At 40.2% G+C, this 24,219-nt stretch overlaps 3 long non-coding RNA genes across 3 annotated transcripts; 2 read left to right on the top strand and 1 right to left on the bottom strand.

Moving 5' to 3' along the window:
* Positions 1–197: 197 nt before the first annotated feature.
* LOC145420091 (uncharacterized) lies at positions 198–3,209 on the bottom strand. The gene is made up of 2 exons (XR_013901374.1): positions 2,183–3,209; positions 198–1,476 (listed from the first exon to the last, which is right to left on the bottom strand). It is a non-coding gene; the product is annotated as an uncharacterized LOC145420091 (long non-coding RNA).
* On the top strand, positions 1,052–3,998 carry LOC145420097 (uncharacterized). Its single transcript, XR_013901380.1, has 2 exons — positions 1,052–1,152; positions 3,207–3,998. It is a non-coding gene; the product is annotated as an uncharacterized LOC145420097 (long non-coding RNA).
* Positions 3,999–19,962: 15,964 nt separating this feature from the next.
* LOC145420090 (uncharacterized) lies at positions 19,963–20,721 on the top strand. Its single transcript, XR_013901373.1, has 3 exons — positions 19,963–20,095; positions 20,179–20,293; positions 20,620–20,721. It is a non-coding gene; the product is annotated as an uncharacterized LOC145420090 (long non-coding RNA).
* The last annotated feature ends 3,498 nt before the right edge of the window (positions 20,722–24,219 follow it).

Genomic DNA, 24,219 nt, shown 5'->3' on the forward strand with positions numbered 1-24,219 from the left:
AGTTTCTCCTTCTCCCTCTCTCTCTCACACACACACGCACGCACATACATACAATACCTTAATGCAACTCCTATCTGTGGGGTCAATGGGAGTTGGTTTGGGACGGACCACTCTGATGTCGTCACTGCTGCACTCAAGAACAGACCATAGCTCTAGTACCAGGGCCCGAATAAAGCCTGAGACAGAACACGGAGAAATTTGTTGTACCAAACATTTATTTGAAATAGCAGCAACTAAAATTATTAACAGTGCTTTAATAAATAAACGACTGACTTTGTTATTGTGTCCAATCTTTTAAAGAAATCTGTCTTTGCATTGCTGGCACCGTTTTGATTGGAGGATTTGAATCTCAGGAAGGAAGGAATTTATAATGCCACTCCCTTTGATCCCATTTAATCTCTTCCCTGTTGCACTTTGGCCTGTCAGTAACTACATTTGAATTTTGCAGCTCAAGCTTGCACATAAAGGCTGGATAAAAACGTTAATGCAATCAAAATGTACGCAGCCCTCGCTGGAAAACTGGGGATACAGTACAGTACATAAATGATGAAGCAAAGACAAAACATTAGTGTCATGGAAGAAGAAATAGTCAGTGCATCACGGGAAGCTCCCAGCAATAAAACCTGCATTTGTATTGACACATAAACCTTAATTTGTGAGCAATTTTCAGTGTATTTCAGTTAAATTAACGAGACAAATATAACAAAAGGGATTTTATACTTAGAAGAAGAATATGAAATTGAAATATTAAACTAAGAAAACTATAAATACTGCAGTTCTAGAGTTACAGATATACAATTAAGCTTTGCATATCAGTGCTGTATAACCCAGGGAATGTACTTTTTTTATATAATTGAATAGTAATGGAAATCATGAACTGTTTTTCAGAGGTCATAGATCAAATGAGCAGTAGAGTTTTTCTCACAGAATGGTTCTTTCACATAGAAAGCAGTGTGTGCTGCAGGTTTAGCAAATGGCCCATCATTTGTAAGCTCTGTCTGGACTATATCACTTTTTGAGGTCATCCTTCTTTCTGTCAGTCTGCCCAAAACATCAACGGTATCGGTGAAGACAGAAGACAGTGTTTTGTGCGACACATGGAATAGATGACAAAGATGCTGGACTGGAAGATCAAGTCTCAGACGCATTAGTGTGAGTAAGAGCATTTGGAAACCTGTCAGTTTCTTCGATATTGGCAGGAAATCTTTGACAGTGTTGAAGAGGGACATTAAGACTGCATAACAATATAGTCCAGTGTAATATCTTACTTTTTCGGTATCGTCCTTTAAGAAAGTTTCATTCAGCTCTGTCTTTTGCAACTGTGCTCGAAGCAGTCTGTTCTCCTCCAACAGCCGGTTTATTTCTGCTCTGCCCTGTTGACTGCACACACAGTCCTTCGTCTGCCCTTCAGCTTCCGTGACGCTGTCACTCCCATCACCACTGGATTTGTTACATCCATTTCATATGCTGGTTTGCCTGCAATAATGCCAAATCAAAAGCTATTCAGTCGACATGACGTGGTTCTGCAGCATCACACATTAGCATGTTTTATCTCATTATCTATGACCGCAGCGCATTGAAAAAACCCCCACTAAAAGCCTTTTAGTTTGGTCCTTTTACAGCATCCTGCCATGCGATTACATTTGTTCCTGACCACCGAGAACACTCACGTTAACTTTTATCGAGTGGAAAAAAAGTTAGCGTGTTTATATTATGCTAACATAGCTGTGTCGCTAGCGGTCACGTAGCACATCATTATATACCAGCTAGCCCAAGTTCAGTAACCCTACAAATGTCACTGCTGTTTAGTTTTCTGTCTTCATTTATGTTGGAAGTGATAAGAAAGCTGTACGTTTTAATTTGTTTCCAAAACCCCGCAGTCAGGACATGCTATATTGTATTTAGATAGAAGCTAGCGAGCTAACTTGCTGCTAACTTCTAACTCATATGTCATAAATTCCATTGTCATGGATGCCTGGATGTTTAACTCAGTTGTTACACCTGGTAGAGCAGAACGCTGATAATTTTATTAAAGATGAAAGACTTAAGACAGTGTTTTAACTCTCAGTAATGCCACAGTGATCATTTGATATATGGACCTGCAGCAGAGTTTAGGCCCAGACACGGCTAGTGACGTCAGACTCAACAATCGGATAGTGATATGAATTACTTTAGAACTCACCGGAGAGAAAATGCCGCGAGCAAACCAACAAAAAGCTGGGGATTGCACGGAACTCGATATCCGCTCGTCTCACCGCTGCAATCCATGCCTGGCGTCTTTGTTTGGTGGATACATGGGATCCCTCACGTTGCCGCCAGGATGGAAAACGATGAAAAGATTAATCCAGTTTCTTGCCTTCACGATCGTGAGCTTTAACGTTGCAACCGACTACACAACACGTACCATAGCTGAAGCTGTATCCTTTGTCTGGCCTACTGTGATGGCGGCAGGGGGCGTGGCCCGCCTCATGTAACGTCACGCTCCAAAGCCCTGTGACGTTTCTGTGTTCTGTGACGTTGTCCCAAAGACGTTGTCCACCTCTGTTGGAGGGAGTAATGTGGGTGACTGTGTAGTGTAGTTGGTGTAATAGTTTTCGACTCCACACAGTCACTGCTTTGCTGTGCTTCTGCAGCGTATCCAGTAATGGTGACAAATCCTCCAGCGTTGCAATAGGAAGCTGCTCTTAAGCGCAGAAAGAATTGTTTCCAGGGATTTCTATTTGTATCCAGCTTGGCGTGCAGGATCCTTTGTGTAATCTATGCTTACATATGTATTTTACACACAGACAATGTGAAAAATACAACACATTGCTATGGATTGATGCTGAAAGTGCTAATTGCACTAAAAAATTTAGCTGAAAAAATAACACCAACTAAATAGATAAGCATGTCTGTTAACAAAAAAACCCAAACGCTTTACCCAACTGGGGTTTTTCAACTACCTCAGGGACAAAGCTTTACCAAAATCTTCCAACTCAGACCCTGTGACAAGGTCTGTGAAAACCACGTTTTTATGCCTGAAATTCTACAGTACTACACTCCCACCAGATGAGCTCATGCAGCCTGTCACGAACCGGGACATACAACCATGACAAAACAGGAGATGCACACACAATTTATTGTGTTATTAATTTAGATCAACTGTGCTAATATAGTATACCAAAATGAAAACAATAACTCAAATTTCTCATGTACACTTTCTACAGAGGCACCATCGAGAGCATCCTGTCGAGCTGCATCACTGTGTGGTTTGGAGCCTGCAATGCGTCCTGTCATAGAACCCTCCAACGCATAGTGAGAGCTGCAGAGAGGATCATTGGTGTCTCTCTCCCCTCCCTCCAGGACATTTACAGCACCCGTCTCACTAAAAAAGCCCTTTGCATAGCGGCTGATCCCACGCACCCAATGCAAAGCTTCTTCAAGCTGCTGCCGTCAGGGAGGAGACTGCGGAGTCTCCAGGCCAGGACCAGCAGACTGAAGGACAGCTTCATCCATCAGGCTGTCAGGAAGCTTAACTCCCTCCCGATTCTGCCCCCTCTCCCCTCCTCTCCTCCATGGTCTCACTGAACTCTGTCACATACACACACACACACTCTCTGACTCACTCACTGGCCTGCACCAGTTACCAGTCACTTTGTGGAGCATTGGACTGCCATTACCTCATAAGACTTTGTTGTTATACTATCTCTAACCGTATATTACTAGATCTCCATTTGCACTATTTGCCTATTTGCACTACTCTGCCTGGTTTACACTCAATGTCATTTACCCTTACCTGAATATTGTATATTGTATATTGCATAGCTTTCTTGTTAAATTGTATTGTATTTATTTAAATTTTTACTTTTTAATTATTTTATTTGCATTTTTTAATCACTCTCTTATATTTAAATGTTCATTTGCTATTTCATCTAGGGTTTGAGAGTAACGAAATTTCTATTCTCTGTATGTCCTGTACATGTGGCAGAATTGACAAATAAAGTTGACTTTGACTTTGAGATATTTGAGGTTGTGCTGAAAATAATGGTGCCAAATAAGGCAAGAAAAACATATTTTAAAGGTGAAATATAGAGGTAAAATCAAAAATAGTCAAGAACGGCCAATTATACCCTGGACCACAGAGGGTTAAATTTGAAAACGGTTTTAAAAAAAAACATCCCCATTCTAAAATGTCATGTGACAATCTGATTCATGAAGAGTGATGATGTCACAAGGACATGTGATGATGTCACAAGGACATGTGATGATGTCACAAGCACATGCCTTTGAGCCTTTGAAGTTTTTCTATAAATAGGGGTCAGGAGCAGCAAGTTTTAGTCAGTTTGTTCGCAGCCTTCAAACGTTCGACCAGAGCTATATTTGAAAGTATTTGTAAACCTCTTCAGAGTCACTGAAATTTTTTTTAAACGTTCTCACCAATTCACTGAGCAAACAAACACATTTCAGTCAAGATGACTTTCACCTCAAATCATCTTGAAATATGTAAAGGGACCCTTTTGGGAGGTCACTACAAGGTCGAGGGTTTCCTTGAAGAAGGGGGCTTTGGTATTGTAACCAAATGTTGCAATACAAAAACCAACAAAGTCGTTGCTATTAAAGTCAACAAGAGCGACCCTGAAATTCTGCAACAGGCGAAAATGGAAATTTACATACTGGAGAAGCTGCGAGGCTTGGATGCAGATAGATGCAACATTGTTAAATGGAACGACTTTTTCATCGACGGTGACCGCATCTGCTTAAATTTTGAACTCCTCGATGAAAGCCTGTGGCAGTACATGCGGTACCGGAGGAACCGGGTTCTCCCAGTAACAGAAATCAGGCCAGTGTTATTTCAGCTCGCAAATGCCCTGTCCCACCTGGGTTCTTTGGGAATAGTGCATGCTGACCTCAAACCTGGAAACATAATGGTTGTGGACCGCTATGAGTGTCCAATCAAAGTCAAACTTACAGACTTTGGTTTTGCATGTCCCGCATCTACAGTGATTCCTGGTGACTGTGTGGGGACGGTTGGTTATAAAGCACCTGAGGTTATGATTGGTAGTCTATTTAATGAAGCAATAGACATGTGGTCCCTGGGGCTGGTAGCTGTGGAGCTTGCTACTGGGTATCCTTTCTACCCTGGGAGAAATGATTATGATGTTTTGAAATTCATCATACAGACCCAGGGACAGCCACCAGATCATGTTTTAGACTCTGGCTTTTACACTGATAACTATTTCATAAAAGACAACTACAACGGACAACACTGGACATTTAAGACCGAAAGACAATTTCAAGATGAGACAGGTTGTCAGTCCAAGGACACTCGATGCATAAAACTTAAGTGCCTCGATGACCTTGAACAACTACTGAAGATAAGGGGGTGTTGGGAAAAAATCCAAAATGTATTTGTCAGCCTAATCAAAGAGATGTTAGCATTGGATCCAAACCAGCGCATAACACCCTCGGAGGTTCTCCACCACCCCTTTTTCAATCCTGGCCTCTCTAAGAGTTCTCCCTGCACTGACATGAGTAGCACAGGGGGACAAAACCTTGTGGTCTCTCAGCAGCCTTCTAGTTGCAAAAGAGAAGAATCACAGAAAATCAGCTGCAGTTCCCAAACCTCAGAAGAATTTTCTCAACAAGAATACGTCAACGCATCAGCCAACACATCCTCCTCTATAGATGATCTTGAAATATCTAAAGGGACCTTTTTGGGAGGTCACTACGAGGTCGAGGGTTTCCTTGGAGAAGGGGGCTTTGGTATTGTAACCAAATGTTGCAATACAAAAACCAACGAATTTGTTGCTATCAAAGTCAACAAAAATAACCCTGAAATTCTGCAACAGGCAAAAATGGAAATTCTCATCCTGGAGCAGCTGCGAGGCTTGGATGCAGATAGATGCAACATTGTTCAATGGAACGACTTTTTCATCGACGGTGACCGCATCTGCTTAAATTTTGAACTCCTTGACCAAAGCCTGTGGGACTACATAGAGGACCCGGAAAACCAGGGTCTCCCCATAAGCGAAATCAGGCCAATTTTACATCAACTCACAAATGCCCTGTCCCACCTGGGTTCTGTGGGAATAGTGCATGCTGACCTCAAACCTGGAAACATAATGGTTGTGGACCGCTATGAGTGTCCCATCAAAGTCAAACTTATAGACTTTGGCATTGCATGTCCCGCATCTACAGTGATTCCTGGTGACTGTGTGGGGACGGTTGGTTATAAAGCACCTGAGGTTATGATTGGTAGTCTATTTAATGAAGCAATAGACATGTGGTCCCTGGGGCTGGTAGCTGTGGAGCTTGCTACTGGGTATCCTTTCTACCCTGGGAGAAATGATTATGATGTTTTGAAATTCATCATACAGACCCAGGGACAGCCACCAGATCATGTTTTAGACTCTGGCTTTTACACTGATAACTATTTCATAAAAGACAACTACAACGGACAACACTGGACATTTAAGACCGAAAGACAATTTCAAGATGAAACAGATTATCAGTCCAACGACACTCGATCCATAAAACTTAAGTGCCTCGATGACCTTGGACTAATGCTGAGTATAATGTGGGGCTGGGAAAAAATCCAAACTGTATTTGTCAGCCTAATCAAAGAGATGTTAGCATTGGATCCAAACCAGCGCATAACACCCTCGGAGGTTCTCCACCACCCCTTTTTCAATCCTGGCCTCTCTAAGAGTTCTCCCTGCACTGACATGAGTAGCACAGGGGGACAAAACCTTGTGGTCTCTCAGCAGCCTTCTAGTTGCAAAAGAGAAGAATCACAGAAAATCAGCTGCAGTTCCCAATACTCAGAAGAATTTTCTCAACAAGAATACGTCAACGCATCAGCCAACACATCCTCCTCTATAGATGATCTTGAAATATCTAAAGGGACCCTTTTGGGAGGTCACTACGAGGTCGAGGGTTTCCTTGGAGAAGGGGGCTTTGGTATTGTAACCAAATGTTGCAATACAAAAACCAACAAAGTTGTTGCTATTAAAGTCAACAAAAATAACCCTAAAATTCTCCAACAGGCAAAAATGGAAATTCTCATCCTGGAGCAGCTGCGAGGCTTGGATGCAGATAGATGCAACATTGTTCAATGGAACGACTTTTTCATCGACGGTGACCGCATCTGCTTAAATTTTGAACTCCTTGACCAAAGCCTGTGGGACTACATAGAGGACCCGGAAAACCAGGGTCTCCCCATAAGCGAAATCAGGCCAATTTTACATCAACTCACAAATGCCCTGTCCCACCTGGGTTCTTTGGGAATAGTGCATGCTGACCTCAAACCTGGAAACATAATGGTTGTGGACCGCTATGAGTGTCCCATCAAAGTCAAACTTATAGACTTTGGCATTGCATGTCCCGCATCTACAGTGATTCCTGGTGACTGTGTGGGGACGGTTGGTTATAAAGCACCTGAGGTTATGATTGGTAGTCTATTTAATGAAGCAATAGACATGTGGTCCCTGGGGCTGGTAGCTGTGGAGCTTGCTACTGGGTATCCTTTCTACCCTGGGAGAAATGATTATGATGTTTTGAAATTCATCATACAGACCCAGGGACAGCCACCAGATCATGTTTTAGACTCTGGCTTTTACACTGATAACTATTTCATAAAAGACAACTACAACGGACAACACTGGACATTTAAGACCGAAAGACAATTTCAAGATGAAACAGATTATCAGTCCAACGACACTCGATCCATAAAACTTAAGTGCCTCGATGACCTTGGACTAATGCTGAGTATAATGTGGGGCAGGGAAAAAATCCAAACTGTATTTGTCAGCCTAATCAAAGAGATGTTAGCATTGGATCCAAACCAGCGCATAACACCCTCGGAGGTTCTCCACCACCCCTTTTTCAGTCCTGGCCTCTCTAAGAGTTCTCCCTGCACTGACATGAGTAGCACAGGGGGACAAAACCTTGTGGTCTCTCAGCAGCCTTCTAGTTGCAAAAGAGAAGAATCACAGAAAATCAGCTGCAGTTCCCAATACTCAGAAGAATTTTCTCAACAAGAATACGTCAACGCATCAGCCAACACATCCTCCTCTATAGATGATCTTGAAATATCTAAAGGGACCCTTTTGGGAGGTCACTACGAGGTCGAGGGTTTCCTTGGAGAAGGGGGCTTTGGTATTGTAACCAAATGTTGCAATACAAAAACCAACAAAGTTGTTGCTATTAAAGTCAACAAAAATAACCCTAAAATTCTCCAACAGGCAAAAATGGAAATTCTCATCCTGGAGCAGCTGCGAGGCTTGGATGCAGATAGATGCAACATTGTTCAATGGAACGACTTTTTCATCGACGGTGACCGCATCTGCTTAAATTTTGAACTCCTTGACCAAAGCCTGTGGGACTACATAGAGGACCCGGAAAACCAGGGTCTCCCCATAAGCGAAATCAGGCCAATTTTACATCAACTCACAAATGCCCTGTCCCACCTGGGTTCTGTGGGAATAGTGCATGCTGACCTCAAACCTGGAAACATAATGGTTGTGGACCGCTATGAGTGTCCCATCAAAGTCAAACTTATAGACTTTGGCATTGCATGTCCCGCATCTACAGTGATTCCTGGTGACTGTGTGGGGACGGTTGGTTATAAAGCACCTGAGGTTATGATTGGTAGTCTATTTAATGAAGCAATAGACATGTGGTCCCTGGGGCTGGTAGCTGTGGAGCTTGCTACTGGGTATCCTTTCTACCCTGGGAGAAATGATTATGATGTTTTGAAATTCATCATACAGACCCAGGGACAGCCACCAGATCATGTTTTAGACTCTGGCTTTTACACTGATAACTATTTCATAAAAGACAACTACAACGGACAACGCTGGACATTTAAGACCGAAAAACAATTTCAAGATGAAACAGATTATCAGTCCAACGACACTCGATCCATAACACTTAAGTGCCTCGATGACCTTGGACCAATGCTGAGTATAATGTGGGGCAAGGAAAAAATCCAAACTGTATTTGTCAGCCTAATCAAAGAGATGTTAGCATTGGATCCAAACCAGCGCATAACACCCTCGGAGGTTCTCCACCACCCCTTTTTCAGTCCTGGCCTCTCTAAGAGTTCTCCCTGACATGAGTAGCAAACGGGGACCAAACCTTGTGGTCTCTCAGCAGCCTTCAAAACAGAAAGATCATAGAGAATCAATCTCCAGCATTGCTTCAACCACGGACAAAAATGACAAAAACACAAACAGGGATTGTAAAAAGCCATTAACAGCAGATTACATTGCAAGAATTAATTAAGCTGCTCCAATAATGATCACTTTGGCTTTTTTGTCTTTTTTAATTTTCACTCCCCCCACCCCAACCAGTCGCGACAGATGGCTGTCCCTTTAAGAGCCTGGTTCTGTCGAAGGTTTCTTCCTTTTAGAAGGGAGTTTTTCCTTCCCACTGTCGCTCATTGCTTGCTCATAGGGAATCACTTGATTGTTGAGGTGGCCAAAACTCTAGGGGAACTAGCAATTCTTGTGAAAATTGAAAAGGGAAAAAAAGCCTAAAAACATAAAAACAACTGATGAATATGTTCTTGAACTAAGGCACAATTTTGCTTAAAATCCATTAAGTAATCTCTGTGTCAAGTTCTTACCAATATTCAAAGCGGAGCAGCGGACAACTTACCATTACATCAGTCCTTCAATCAGACATAATTTGATCCAAATTGGAAATAAACTGGATGTTTATTAAATAAACCAGCTTTAAGCATCATCTAATTGTTGTTTGTAACTCTTTTTAAATATAGTGCTAACCTTTAGCCTCCTAGTAGACATACATGTTTTATAAATGGGAAAATCCTCTTTTCTTTAGAAAAGTTAAGCTCTGACCTTGAAGTCAAGGTCCCTGAGATTTAAACCTTACAGAGATTTTTAGTAAATGCTACCATGGTATTAATTTAAAAATTCTACATTGTCTCGTTCTTGAGTTATTGCATTCACAAACTTGGGTGTCCACAGCGCCCCGCCATATACCAGACTCAAAAGATTATGAGGTAGGTGTTTTGTTTTTGTTTGTTTGTTTTTTAAGTTTTTTCATAAAGATTACAACATAAAAATAACACAATTGGGAATATTATTGTCATTTTTGAAAACACTATTTTGATGTTATCTAATGCAGTGCAAAAAATAAATAACTAAATTGATAACTGGCACTGAGTCTTCTGTGTGCACACATTCTGCATCAACACACAGGGAGACACTGAGACTTCAGAAATTTTTCACTGTGTTTGTCTATACAGCCACAACTTTCAGATTTTTCACAAACAAGCAGCACGGATTTTGTCCTCATCATTTCAGCTAGAAGTACTTTATAAGGGGGTCTTTCAAGTGAACATTGAACAGGTACAGGTGCTTGAAATCCTTGAAAATGCTCGTTCAGGAGTTAGGCCTTTTTCATACAATCCCCCCATTTTCAAAGGCTCAAATTGGATTGAACAAGCAAGTTTTTTTGTTAATAATTGACCGTTTGGAGTGTAGAACTCATAGATATCAAATGTTGTTTCCTCCCTTGCGAGGCCTTTACTGTATCTGCCTTCAGTTCTGGTTGCTTTGCACTGTGAAGCTATTTGAAAGTATTTGTCAAAGAACAATGAGCACTAGATATCCACTAGATGGTGTTATAGTAAAACACAAGCATAACCCTCACTTAGACAATTTTACCTGATACACAGTTTGTGACCATGTATTTACTCTTCTGGCACTTTGCCTTCACAATTTTGTATTAATTTCACTACCTTTTGGCATGATCACCTTTTAATTTGTTTCTCACATTTGTGACAAAGACACTGCACTGGAGGCAAACAAGACTGTGTAAATACATTCAGCAAGTTGGATTAGTTTCCAGTTTCTGCTGAATACAAGCAAAAACCAGTCACTTCAGAAAGATGTTCAGAATAAAATCTGTAAAACTGCCAAAGAGCAGCACGTGAACTGAACACGCCCGCTCTCGTCTGATCTCGGAAAACGTGATTTTCAGATCCAGCAAAGTGGATATTTTTCACTGTGGATAAATTGCATGGAAACGTTTAATGAGTCATCAGCTATTTCACTACAAAGATGATGTGATTAATGTGTTTGATGTGGAGCTCTTATGTAATGATTACATTTTTAAGATGTAATTTTCAAGTGAAAAACATAATATTTATCTGTTGCATAGTTTACAGTGCGGTGTTTTATGCACTGAGTTATCATGTAGAGTTCTGTTTGTCATCTAGCACCATAATCGGGTTTTGTTTTTATTGCATCTTAGATTTTCCAGCTGCTGTGCCTGAGCAGCCACCCAGAGACCCTTTGCTGCAGTTAGTCTCCCTGCAGGAGGCGTCTGGCTGCTGGCTGCTTGATCCAGCTCTGGCTGCTGCACTGGGACAGACCAACGAGGAGGTGGAAAAGTCAAAGCCTGAAAAGATGCACTGCTGTCAATTTAAATATTAACACAAAATGATGATGTGAGATAAAACAGATTTGATTCTATAATTTGAACAAAAACACATGATAAAATTAAAAACACACCATAAAACAAATAAAATGAAGTCAAACTAAACGTAGGCCTGCCTCACAGCCTGAGAATAAACATCTGCATATCAGAAGCTAAAACACTGGTGGTAATCACACTCCTAACCTCCCACTGAGCTGCACCAGCGTCTGATATTATCCAGAAACCACACGGCAGCAGAAATTATTTTCCTCATCAGTTGTTGTAAAAACATGTCAGCACATTATTTTAGAGCATTTATGATATCACAGTTTGGGATTTCATCAGAAGAGCATCCAGTGTAATAATCTGCCAAATCAAATATGCAGAGCTGCCCACCTTGGTGACCCCGTGTGACAAAGAAGTACACAAACATATGTAATATTACTGGTTGTAGAAAGTAAAATGTGTGTTCTGTCTGTTTTATTTGATTGATTTTGATTTGGGGAATTAGACCAGCAGTGAAGTGTGGGCCACCATTCTGGCTCTGATCTGGCTTCATGGTTTCAAGATGGATGCAAAGGACGAGTGGGAGCTTCTGGCTATGAAGGCTGCCTCGTGGCTCTGTGCTCACAATGGTACTAGCAATGATTGTAACAGATAAAATAACAGCTTTAAAAAACTGTTTCATTCTACAGCTTTCCTCCCACAATCATTATTTTAATATCTGTTTTGTGTTTTTAGCACCGTGTGTGTCAGAGTGTGTGGATGCTGGAAATGTCCTGCTGGGTTGCAGCGTGAAGAAAGAAGCTCTGGGACTCTGAGGGTTTTCTTAAAGTAACTTCATCTTCAGAGTGAACAGAAGCAGGTCTGCTTACTCCACACTGCCTTTGATACAGAGCTGTTTTATATCATCAACCCCTTTTACATGTTTATTTGTCATGAATTATGTACCTAATATTGGTTTTACCATTGTGGAAAAAAAGTATGTCAAAATTGTCTGAATACTCCTGACACAGTAGAAGATTGGACCACTGCTGTGGCAGCTCATTCACAAAGTGTTTTAATTCCTTTTCTCTGCCACTAGATGGCGATTATGTTCATACTTTTACTGATTTCACACAGAAACACCAAAACCAATCTAAGAAGAGTCTTTTCCCTTCCTGTTATAGTTCGGAAAATGGCTTCAGTTCAGGACATTTTCAAGATGGTCCTCAGTGAATTGGAGTGAATAGAGCAAAACTTTTAAAATAACTATTTACAGTGTTTACACCATCTTCTAAACAAAAGTAATATTTTTATGGCCAAATTGAAATGAAACTATACAGAACGTCATTCTGTTTCTCTCGCAGGAGTTACAATTTTATCCATGAAACACTTTCATTCTGCTAATTGACACCGATTGATCCTTGACAGGGCTCTAGACTAACTTTTTGCCATGGGCGTACCAGTACGCCTAACTTTAAAAAGTTAGGCATACCGGCACAAAAGTTAGGCGCACACAAATTTTATAATAATTTATATAATATAGAGAGATAGAGAGAGAGCTAGCTGTGCATGGAGTGTGATTTTAATAGTCGTGGAAGCAAAACAGCAAAATTCATGACGACATTGATCAAATGTGAAGCGCAGTTTGCTGCTTCTTTTGCTGCTGGCTCGATGAATTTTGGTTGAAAGAGACAAAACCTGCAGCTCAGAATCAGCGCAAAAAGACGTAAACACAGACCGGACGCATCAGAATCGCTGAGCTCCGACAGCGTGTCCGTCTAAGGCCGTCAGGTGAGAAAGCCGAGAAAGACAAAGCTGATTCTGATGCGTCGGGTCTGTGTTTACGTCTTTGTGTGAATCCGTGTACCTGCTCTCATTTGCTGTTTGGTTGTTGTTGAAATGGTTTTGTGAGCTTTAATCTGAGAATCTGGCGTTTCTGGCAAAACACAGTTATATTTAAAAGTCATTCAGGATTTAATGAATTGATATCGCTTTATTCAAGCTACTCCTCCCACTTCCACCTGCACCTTCATCTGGACCACGGCGAATCAGAGAGGTCCCGCCCCTTACTATCTCTGATTGGTTTAGTCCACGATAGGGGCAAAATGTGTGTATGTTGTTGACCACAGGGAAGGTTGCAGATTTATTTTTTATTTTTTGCTACCCAAACAGTTGGTCGCACAGGTGCAACCAAATATTTCTTTTTAGTCGCACCACTGAAAAATTTGGTCGTATTTGCGACCAAATTGGTCGCACTCTAGAGCCCTGCTTGAACGTCTTAACACAGCACATAGTCTCCATTCATGTTCGCTTATTCATGACTGTAGTTAGAGTTACATCTGAATTTTCAAAAACTGCCTGTTTTGTAGTGATTGAAATAATAATTAGCATAAAAAGTTATGAAATCTATGTTTGGTTTTTTATTTCTTTGTTGTAACAATTTTGGAAATAAATTGTATATTGGCGTAAAAGTATCAATATATTTGAGGTTTGAGCAGCAAAGTTGAGTACCAGGGTTTTGCTCCTGAATAACTTCCTAAGTCTTCTCTGCCAATGCCAAATAGCTTTCTGGGTGCTGCGCTGCACTGTCAGAGCACACCTCCTTATCTACGGTTTTCTGTGTTTCTTATTCTCTTTAAAAGTTCTGCTGAGGGCCTCCTATACTCAAAGTCTAAGAGCCAGCTCTGTTCTTTGGCTCGACTTTCTTCCATAATCTTTTCACTTTTGTGAGAAATAAAACACAATTTAAGAACAGATTGTCATAAAAAGAAATGGCATCAATAACTACACCAAGGACATTCAAAACAAATTTTAAACTTGGCTTAAAGACCATAAGTCTGATCTGAAAATGTCGACCAACTTCAACATTTAGATTGTGACACTAACTTGTCTCTCTTCCACAGTGTGTTTCCTTTGTCCTGCTCCGCTCTCCCTTAACCAGTTGTGGCAAATGGCTGCCCCTTCCTGAGCCTTGATCTCCCAGAGCTTTCTTCCTGTTAAAAGGGAGTTTTTATTTCCCACTGTTGCCAGGTACTTGCTCAAAGAGGATCATTCAATTGTTGGGGTTTTTTTTTTCTGTATTACTTAGTGTATTTACCTTACAATATAAAGCACCTTGAAGTGACTGTTGTGTTGATTTGGCGCTATATAATTAAAACTGAATTACATCTCTGAAGAAATGTTTCATGCATGTTTTGTTGCCTTTTTAAAGTGATGGGGGAATAATTGTAATGGGCTAATAAAAAGGGACAGACGTGCTCTGTGTAAAGATCAACCCTTTGACCATCATTCACTGCATCATTAATTGCTTTAACTTATAGTCCATAATGCTGTAAAAACAAAAGAAGGAAAAGCTGAGTCATTTTCACATTTTTATTGAGGTTTGAATTCAGCAAGTCTGTTGCTGATCTCAGTAAATGTAACAGGATGTCTCCGAAAATTTACAGTTGTGGATAAAACAGGGTGATGTGTTATTGTCAGGTTTGAGTGAATAACAGGACCCAAATGCAGGACTTCCTGAGAAGCCACAGGCAGTTTATTTACTTCACTTACTATTTATATCAGTTTGGCCAGCAGTCACGTATAGGTTCAAACAAAATGGCACGAGGCTGCAAAAATATTTATCATCTAGTAATCTTTATTAATGAAAGCATGAGTGTACCCACCAAAACACACCAAAGAACCCAACCCCTGTAACAGCAACTGGCTTCTTTTTATTCTCTATCATTCAGGTGAGCATCTGGAATAGCCCAAGTCTGGGGGAAGCAAACCAAACGAGGAACAAAACATCCACATATGCAAACATCAAACCACAATATAACACATGGAAGACATTTATATTTTGTACAAAGTCCTATGAATAATTCAATATGTATATGCTTCAGTCAATTGCATATAAATTAGAAACACCAAGAGTGAAACTTCCCCAACCTGGCACATTGGTTTACTCCAGGAGCTCATAGACAAGTAACAAAATCTGTTGTTGTGCTTCACCTTTGCTCCCAGTGTGTCCTGCCCATTATTAACCAAGCTCTCCCTCTGTTACACTGGAGTCCTTGCCAGTGTTTCTCACCCACGTTCATGTGATTAAGATTCCTGTAACAAACGAAACTTTGTATTCCCGTGAAAATATCTTTTTTTATTGAGTCTGCTTTTGGCTAAAGGCCAACGTATCGACCTTCCTTGGGACAGAAAATAATCTGTGTCTTAGTCTTAATACTCGTCAACAACACACACAAAACAAAAATGAGCATTTAAATTTAAATGACATAAATAACACTGAATATAAACAGTCTGGTTTTCTAATATTGAAATGAAAGAAATTCTATTTTTTAAATTTAATCATTTTGAATTTTTAACAGCACTGCCAAACTCTGATTCCTTCTTTAATAAACCTGGAGAGTCACTTACCTCTGTGTCAGTACTTACCAAAATATTGCCTCTTGCCCCTCTGACAGATGACCTCGCCTGAGAAAAAACAAAAAACAAACCTTAAAATGGCTGCAACTGCTGTGCTCCCTAAATTAGTACAAATAGGGGGAAAGGAGAGTAGGCATGTTAAATATTACAGTTAGATTTTCTTAAACTTTCACTCTTAGAAAGCATTCTGTTTTAAAGCGAGCACTTTAAAGACATGATGTTTGTGCAGGTCTCCACTCCTTCCTCCTCATGTTATCCAGCCACTGGTTCAGTCTTGCTGCTCCATCATAACCTTTAGTAAAACGAGAGGCTCAGAAGCAACAAGAGTATTGTGTGAAAAGAGATCTGAATAAACAAAGAGTGGCAGACCCCCGGCTGTGTTGTGTTCTTGCTATTAGCAACTTTATGGTGATTCAGAACATACAGAACATACAGATCCTTTTTTATAGATGATGTTTGCTGAGTATTCATGCATGCATCATCCATTAATGTTTGGGAGGAGGGGCTGATTGACTTTGTCAGGACTGTTTTTCCCAATAAGCCACCACTATTAAACTTTGACGAGCCTTATGGCCAACTCAACCCATCAGATCTTTGATGTGTTAAAGCCAAAAACCTGCTACAAGACACAATCGAGAGGACTGATGAGAAAAGAAAGTGAACTGGATTTTCTTCAAATTTAAAGAGCACCGTTAGCTTTAGCTCATTTAGCTTTGTTAGTGAGCATACATGTAGCTTACAAATAAGTAAATTGAATTAAGGGAGGGAAGAATCAACTTGAAGGCTGAACTCCAGGAAAAACTAGGAAGCTTGAAAGGGAAACAGCAGTTACTTTGGCTGCTGCCACAGCCGCTCCTTAAATACCTGGTCTTGCTGACACACTTAATTATCAAGCTGGTGCCTACATGAAGGTGAGAACTTCACTCCCAACCACTGAATAGACAAGATTGTATCCACACGACGGCTTTATTGATCCCTTTGCAGAGGTTTGAAATTTCTTAAAATAAATCTCAGAAAATCGGTTTGGTTTCGATGTTTAAATTATTTTTCCACAACAACAAACAGAAGCATCGATGTGAGCATCGGTCCAAAGAAAAACAATACAAAGATATTATTAGTAGCTAACATATTGCACTTTGGGCTACTGACTAGATAGCCACTAATTACGCGAGGAAATACAAGAATAACTGAATGCAATTTGATTTATTGAATTTGTTTATTGAAAATGACTTGAAGAAAGACGAGAACATTTGTTGTCGTTTAAAGTTTTCTTTATTTTGTGCCAAATTGGTGCCAAATCAATAAATGAGCAGTAGAAGCTACCGTTCACAGATGGAAAATGTAAAACACTCACTTGCCACTCTATTAAGAACATGTTGCTTTTTGGTCAATGTGACGGACCAAAAAGCAACAAAGTTATTGTACCCAATTGATCCCTATGAGCGACCGTGGAGAGGAAAAACTCCCTTTTAACAGGAAGAAACCTCTGGCAGAACCAGGCTCAGGGAGGGCGGCCATCTGCTTCGACCGGTTGGTGGATAAGTGAGTGTTTTTTGTGCATTTTAAATATTTAATTACTGTGAATGTTATATTAAATATTTAAATGACATATATACTTACCTGAAGCAGACGTGATGTGGGAAATTTCTGAAAATACCACACAGAAATGAGCAGCCTTCAAAGTGGTTTATTAATTTGAAGGCTGCTCATGTATGCTGTGTGGCTTACCTGTGTCTGTTATTTCTGAAATACGTCTCTGAGTCTTCTTTCCACCTCCCAGCGGGATTTATCCGAGACGCTTTCTTCCCACATCTTTCTGAATTTCCTCTGTTTGACCAGGTCTTTTAGGATGGCCTTTCCATGAGCTCTGCAGAGAGAAGCATTTTTAATCAGCACATTAGTTTCTAAGTAAATGCAGAGAATTTATCAAAAGAAAGTCAAAATAGAAATATCAGCCTATAATTGTTAAAAGTTCACACTGACCTGACTTCAGAGGAAGCATCCTGACACAGTTCACTGACAGCCAACAGGAAGCATTTGGTGAAAATCCGTCCTGCAGACAGAACTTTCTCTGCTTCCATGAATTTATTGATTATAAGGAGCCCCAGTGCGGCACCAGCTCTCACGAGAACGCTCTTATGTCTGAGGAAGGAAACACAGACAAATCCACTCAGTGTGTTTGATTTTCACCTGATCTGATTGTGATGCTGGGGTCACAGATACTCTTCACAGGTGTGAACTTACTTCAAACCCATAGTCACCAGGCTGTTTAGAAAGCGACTCGGGCTGCAACCGTGAACCAGAGCGGTCAGAGCTTCCTTGGCATGCTGCTGAATGAGCATATTGGCATTTGCCCTTACAAACACCTGGAGTAAACTCTCACAGGTCCATTCAGCTTCTTTGTCCATCCTCTCTCTGAGGTGTACACACAAATATATTACGGTGTCCAGTGCCGCACAGGACACAAGAGCGATTGTTTTTAATCTAAAGAATCAGAGGAAATTTCAGCAGTTAGAAATCAAACTTGTTACAAAGATGCATGAGACAGGGCACGCTTGCAAACATGGACAGAAGAGGGTGGCATAAAGACAGATGTAGAGAAAAACAGCTGGTATACCTCTTGTGTCACCCCCAAGCAAACTCTACGGAGGTTTAACTCCAACTCCTCTTGGTGATGCCGCACCAGGGTGCGGATGTATCGCAACCCCTCTTTCTTTTTCTTCCTGTAGGAACATCAAATAGTTTTAAAACTCACATCCTCACATTAAATTGAAAATAATTAATGATAACAGTAGAAAATCATTTTACCAGTCGTCCTGACTCAGCAAGCTGAGGCTCAGCTGGAGAGTCTCTGAAGGATCAGAGACTGGCTGAAGCTCCTCCCCTAACTTTTCGTCAATTGACAGGAGGTACCCCATGATAAGCCCTTTAAAGTCCACCTCTGGAGGGTGTCTAACAACCCTTCGAGGTTTCCTTTGTTCTGGAGCTGGAGTTTGAGGAGGAGCTGGAGCTGGAGGAGGAGCTGGAGTTCGAGCAGGGGCTGGAGCTCCAGGAGGAGCTGGAGCTCGGGAAGGAATTAGCCTCCAACGAGCTGCAATAGTTTGGGGCAGAGAGGCATCCACATTTTTTAAAATTGTTTGCTCCAATGCCTCAAACATATGTTGGGCTGTCACCAGCCTCACAACACCAGCAACTTCTTTGTCTGCACAGATTAGATCATGAAATATTTATTACTCACATTTCTGTTTGTTTGCAGCTGAAAATGAACAAGACTAAAGTGCACTTTAAAGGGGAGAGCAAACCATGTATGTCTATAAGTGTTTTTATTTAATTACATTTTTCAAGTTTTCAATTCATCATAATCAGTCTTAATTAACCATTTACCAAAATTTGTATTCAAATAAAACCAAATCACAGGCTGGATAAAAAGTGAAGCTGAAATGTCAAACTTTTGACCTCTATAGATATTTTACCATGGCAACACCTTAACATTCAATGTGTTTTAGCAATGTGTAAACTCTGGTTGGAGGGTTTATCTCTCACACAACAGCTGATTAAAAGTCTGAAGAGTTTAAATGTCTGACATTCTGACTCATCATTACGTCGATTTAAGAACTGACCTGTTTCTCTGTAGCTTTTTAACCTCACTGGAATCTGACTTCTCCTGTGAGGACGAGAAGATGATGTGGTATGTGACTTTTGTTGCCATGATGCCAGGTCTCTCTTGGAAATGAGATTTTTAATCTCAATGAGATTTTTTTTACCTGGATAAATAAAGGATTAATAAAAAAAGAGTGTCTTTCTCTCCATCTTCAAGCTGGCCAAACGTCATGACTTTATATCAGTAAATGGTTTTAACTAATTAAGAAAATGTTATGTGGAGTTTCCCTTATTTTTTCCAAAAAGTTAGATCATAAAGAGGTTTATAATTACTTAACACTCACTAACTCGCGCTGACATAAAATCTTATATCACTTTAAAGGTTTGTTTAAAAAAGAGAGAGGCAAAAATGATGTTTTCCTCATTATACTGATATTTGTCATTATACCATCCATAGATCATAAAAGTCAAGAGCATATTTACAAAAACAAACATATTCCTTTTCTGTCACTTTTTATGGTTTTAAACTAAAATAGCTGTAAAATAGTTTTGGTTGTCCAGTGATGTTTCTTCTGTCTCCTCTCCTCGTCCAATCCATAAAGTAGAGTCCAACTGCTCCCTGGACCCTCTGCAGTACCTCAACACTGATCAAACCCAGGCCACGGTAGGTAGAGTGCTGATGTGTCTGCTGTGTGTGGTTGTTACTTGTTGCTGAGGAATAAATATGAATGTGTTTGTGGTGTGCAGGTCAAGCTGGCTGCAGGACACAAGTTTGACAGAGATGTTGAACTGCTGATTTATTACAAAGACGCCCACCAGCCCACTGCTGTGGTGGAGGCAGGACAGGCCTCTGCTGAGCCGGGTGAGTGAAAAATAAGTGAAGTCATTAGTTTGCAAATAAAAATTCAAGATCCCAGTTCTTCAACCTGGAATTTAATTGTATTGGAATATATTGGAAACTGTAAACTTGACATTTTTCTGTCCTTTTCATGTCTCTGATGTGTTCAATGGCTTCATGTGGAGAGTTTGTGTTGGTAGTGAATCAATCTGAAAATATGAGTAATACTCGCACCAGCAGTGCCAGAGTATTCATAAAGTGGTGTTAGAGTTACAAAATATTTCCTCAAATCTTTCCTCAAATCGTTCCTCTCACACAGTGGCCTCACCATCTTTCCCTCTTCCCTTCAGGACAGTCCTCTGCTCCTGTTGAAGAGTTTACCAATGGGCTGCTATTCAAACATTTTACAGTTTGGGGTCTCGTTGTGAACACATCTTCCCGTGAGTTGTATTCATGTGATCTCAGTGACTTAAAGTGATATCACTGTAAAACACCATGTTGCCTTTGGATGCTTCTGCAAAACTCCAGGTTATGTTTGATTTACTTGCTAAAACAGATTACTGAAAGCATACTTGTATACCTGCCAAAGAGTTGAGCTTTTGCTTGTGTAGATGAAAAAACTCTCCTCTTTTGCTGTTTGTCTTTACTGATGGAGAGGTGGGGAACACCAAAGAAGTGATTGAGAATTCAGGTTCTCACAGGTAAAACAACAAAAAGATGATGACATGTGCTGCGTACCAAACCTGTGTGTCTTAAAAACAGCTGTTGTATTGCAGGTGTTTCTCTTTTGGGATTGGGGAAGGGGCCAGCTCTGCTCTCATCAATGGGATGGCCAAGGAAGGAGGAGGTCACGCTCAGTTCATCACAGGGACTGACAGGATGCAACCAAAAGTAAGACAATGAGTCATAACAATTATCATGAAAAGGCAAGATGATATTATTATTTGAACAGAAGACATAAATTCCAAAAACATAAATGTATATTTTTTCAGGGTTTTTCATTATTTTTCAGGTGATGCAGTCGCTGCAGTTTGCTCTGCAGCTGACTGTGGTCGACATCTCAGTCATATTGGATTTACCAAAGGAAGTGTCTGTCACTGTCCTCTCTCCACTAATCACAACACTTTTCCAGGGTCAGAGGTCACTGATTTATGCCGAGCTCACTAGGACAGGTAGGAGCAGCCTCTCATGTTGTTGGCAAACTAGATCAATCTGCTGGGACATCTGATTTTAGGACAATCACTTGCTTTTCCAAAGGACACTGACAACCAGACATTAGATGCCACAGCCCTGGCCCACGGTACATGAATCACAATGTGTTACTTCAGAGGTGTGATGTTTTCAGGGGTTTTTTTTTCTGCGCTGCAGAAAATTGTAAAACTACTGTGAACTTGGTGGATCTGTCCAGATCTTTGACTGGAAACTATTTCTATGAATGAGTGGTTTAAAATGTGTAAGTGAAAAGCTGCCATATTTCAGGTCCCAAAGTCAAACGAACACTGAGGGATCACTGAGAGCTAAAAACGGTCTAACTTCTTTCATCTTTAATAAAATGATCAGCGTTGCTGTTTTACCGGGTTTAACAATTAAGTTTAACATCCAGGCATCCATGAAAACAGAGTTTATTCAATTTAACTGAGTTAGAGTTTTGCAGTAAGTTAGCTCGCTAGTTTCCACCTAAACATGATCATCATAAGCAGTGTTACCAATTCATACACTGGTTTATCATCTAGACTTTTTGTCTCATGCAGCACCATGATCAGGTCCAGTTTTTATTTCATCTTTGATTTTTCAGCTGCTGTGCCTGAGCAGCCTCCCAGAGACCCTTTGTTGCAGTTAGTCTTCCTCCAGAAGCCATCTGGCTGCTTGATCCAGCTCTGGCTGCTGCACCGGGAAAGAGCAGTGAGGAGGTGGATTGATAAATGAAATTCATAACAAAAATTCATAATGGACTTTTTCCATTTAGGAATAATAAAAATTTCTTTTTAATTGCTATTAACTGACAGTCAGATAACCAGCTTTTAAAAACATATTCATAAACACTTTGCAGTCAACAAAATTTGCACAGAGGTTATAGATGAAATAAAAAGTATCACGTGTTTTCTAGGTGTGTTTATGACTCTGTTATTGTACATATTCTGTGTTATACATCATAATCATTCCAGTCTCTCTCTTTTTTTTTTTACTGTTTTAATCTTTATAAAACTCTTATTTATTTATTTATTTTTGTGATTTCTGCTGCCCTATTGGTCTGGTCTCTCTTGAAAATCTGAAAATGTGATATTCATAATAAAAGGATTTAAAAGTTTACTGCCAAAAAATTATTAAACTTCATAACAGAAATGTGCTAACTGGCTTGAAATAGATTGAAACTGTTATGAGATTGCTTCAGGGAGCAGACATGACACCGTCTTTTAGGTTTCGTCATCACTTTGTATTATGCGCACAACACCACCCTCCTCTGGCTTCCACGTGAACTGCACCTTAAACATCAACTGTTTACAAATGTCATGACACAAACAAACGTTTCAATACCGTAAATCACTTTTTGGACTGCGATCACTTTTTGGCACAACATCGGCTCTGATAACATTTAAAGCGCATTGAAAAACTATTCTTTAATGCTAAAAATCCATTATCAATTGTAATTATTTATTTATTTATTTAAATTTCAGATATCGATCTTCATTTTTGTAAACTGGTGAATTAATGATTTTTTTAAAGAATTAAAACGACAAAGTTTGGCAACATATTTTTTATAAAGGATGAATAAAACAGTAAAACAAAATGAGAAATATACATATTTTTGAAAAAGCTATGATAATTAGACGAACTTTATTTTAAATAAATAAAATTGATTTTCGGTGCCACTGGGAGTCATGGTGATGATGACGTGTTTGAGTGCAGGTATAAAAGCAGGAGGCAAAATTGGAATTCGGGTTTCACGTTTGAGCGCAAACAGGAGCTTTTTCCCACTAGTGCTGTGAAAACTCGGATTTTTCAAACTACAGCCAACGTTTGAAAATCTTCAAGAAGGATTTGCAAAATGACTTCTACAAACTTCAGTCGCGAGATGCACCTGCTCTCCCTTTTCATTGACGAGGTGATAGATCAATGCTATGGTGAGTGCAGCAGGCTAATATGTCAGAGTGCTAGCAAACAAATACAACTTAGATTTTTGTCTTTTATTGTTTGGAAGTAGGACTTCATGAGTGTTAACGTTTAGGATGAGATGTTTCATACTTGAGTAACATCAATTTTAACATGTGCCAGTACACTATAAAGATGGCGCCATGTTTTTTTTTAAATTGCTGGAAAAAAAAACCAATTGAATGCACGCGCCCTGGAAACGACGTAAAGCGTTGGAGGACGTTGACGTCAGCGCGCGGCCGTTTTTGCATGTAGAGGGTTTGAGTTGACATGTTTGGGCTGCTGGCGCTGAGTTATACCTGAAAGTTTCATAGATTGTGAATTTTATAAAGCTGGAGAATGGAGTTTTAAAAGTTCACAGAGTCGCTGGATGAGTTTGAGATTGAAACAGTGTGTGCCTGCAATGAGGTGGTGGAAGGTTTCTCACCTAAATGTAGCTGCTTTATTCTCAAAATATCGGTGCTCAACTAATATGAAGATATTGCTCCTTAATGTGAATGCGTATTAAAACCTCAGTGAAAGTCCATGCAGCCTTACACCGCATGAAAACTTTTACCAAAAAAGGTGAAGGCTTTCATAAACAATGAGTTCTGCTGGGAGCTTCTTACTGTTTGTGTGTGGAAGAGCTTATGATGATGTAAAGCCATGTCTGGACAATTTAAATTCAGGCTTTAATTTGTGTGATCACATGATTAACGTACACGCATGCTTTGCTTTCTCGTAGCTGAGCTGGTGAGTCCAATCACTGCTCCTCAGATGGTCGTCATTAACTTGAGGAACCGTGAACTGAGCAGCAGCCA

The sequence above is a fragment of the Astatotilapia calliptera genome, chromosome 14, assembly GCF_964374335.1.
Source record: "Astatotilapia calliptera chromosome 14, fAstCal68.1, whole genome shotgun sequence".
Classification (NCBI taxonomy): domain Eukaryota; kingdom Metazoa; phylum Chordata; class Actinopteri; order Cichliformes; family Cichlidae; genus Astatotilapia; species Astatotilapia calliptera.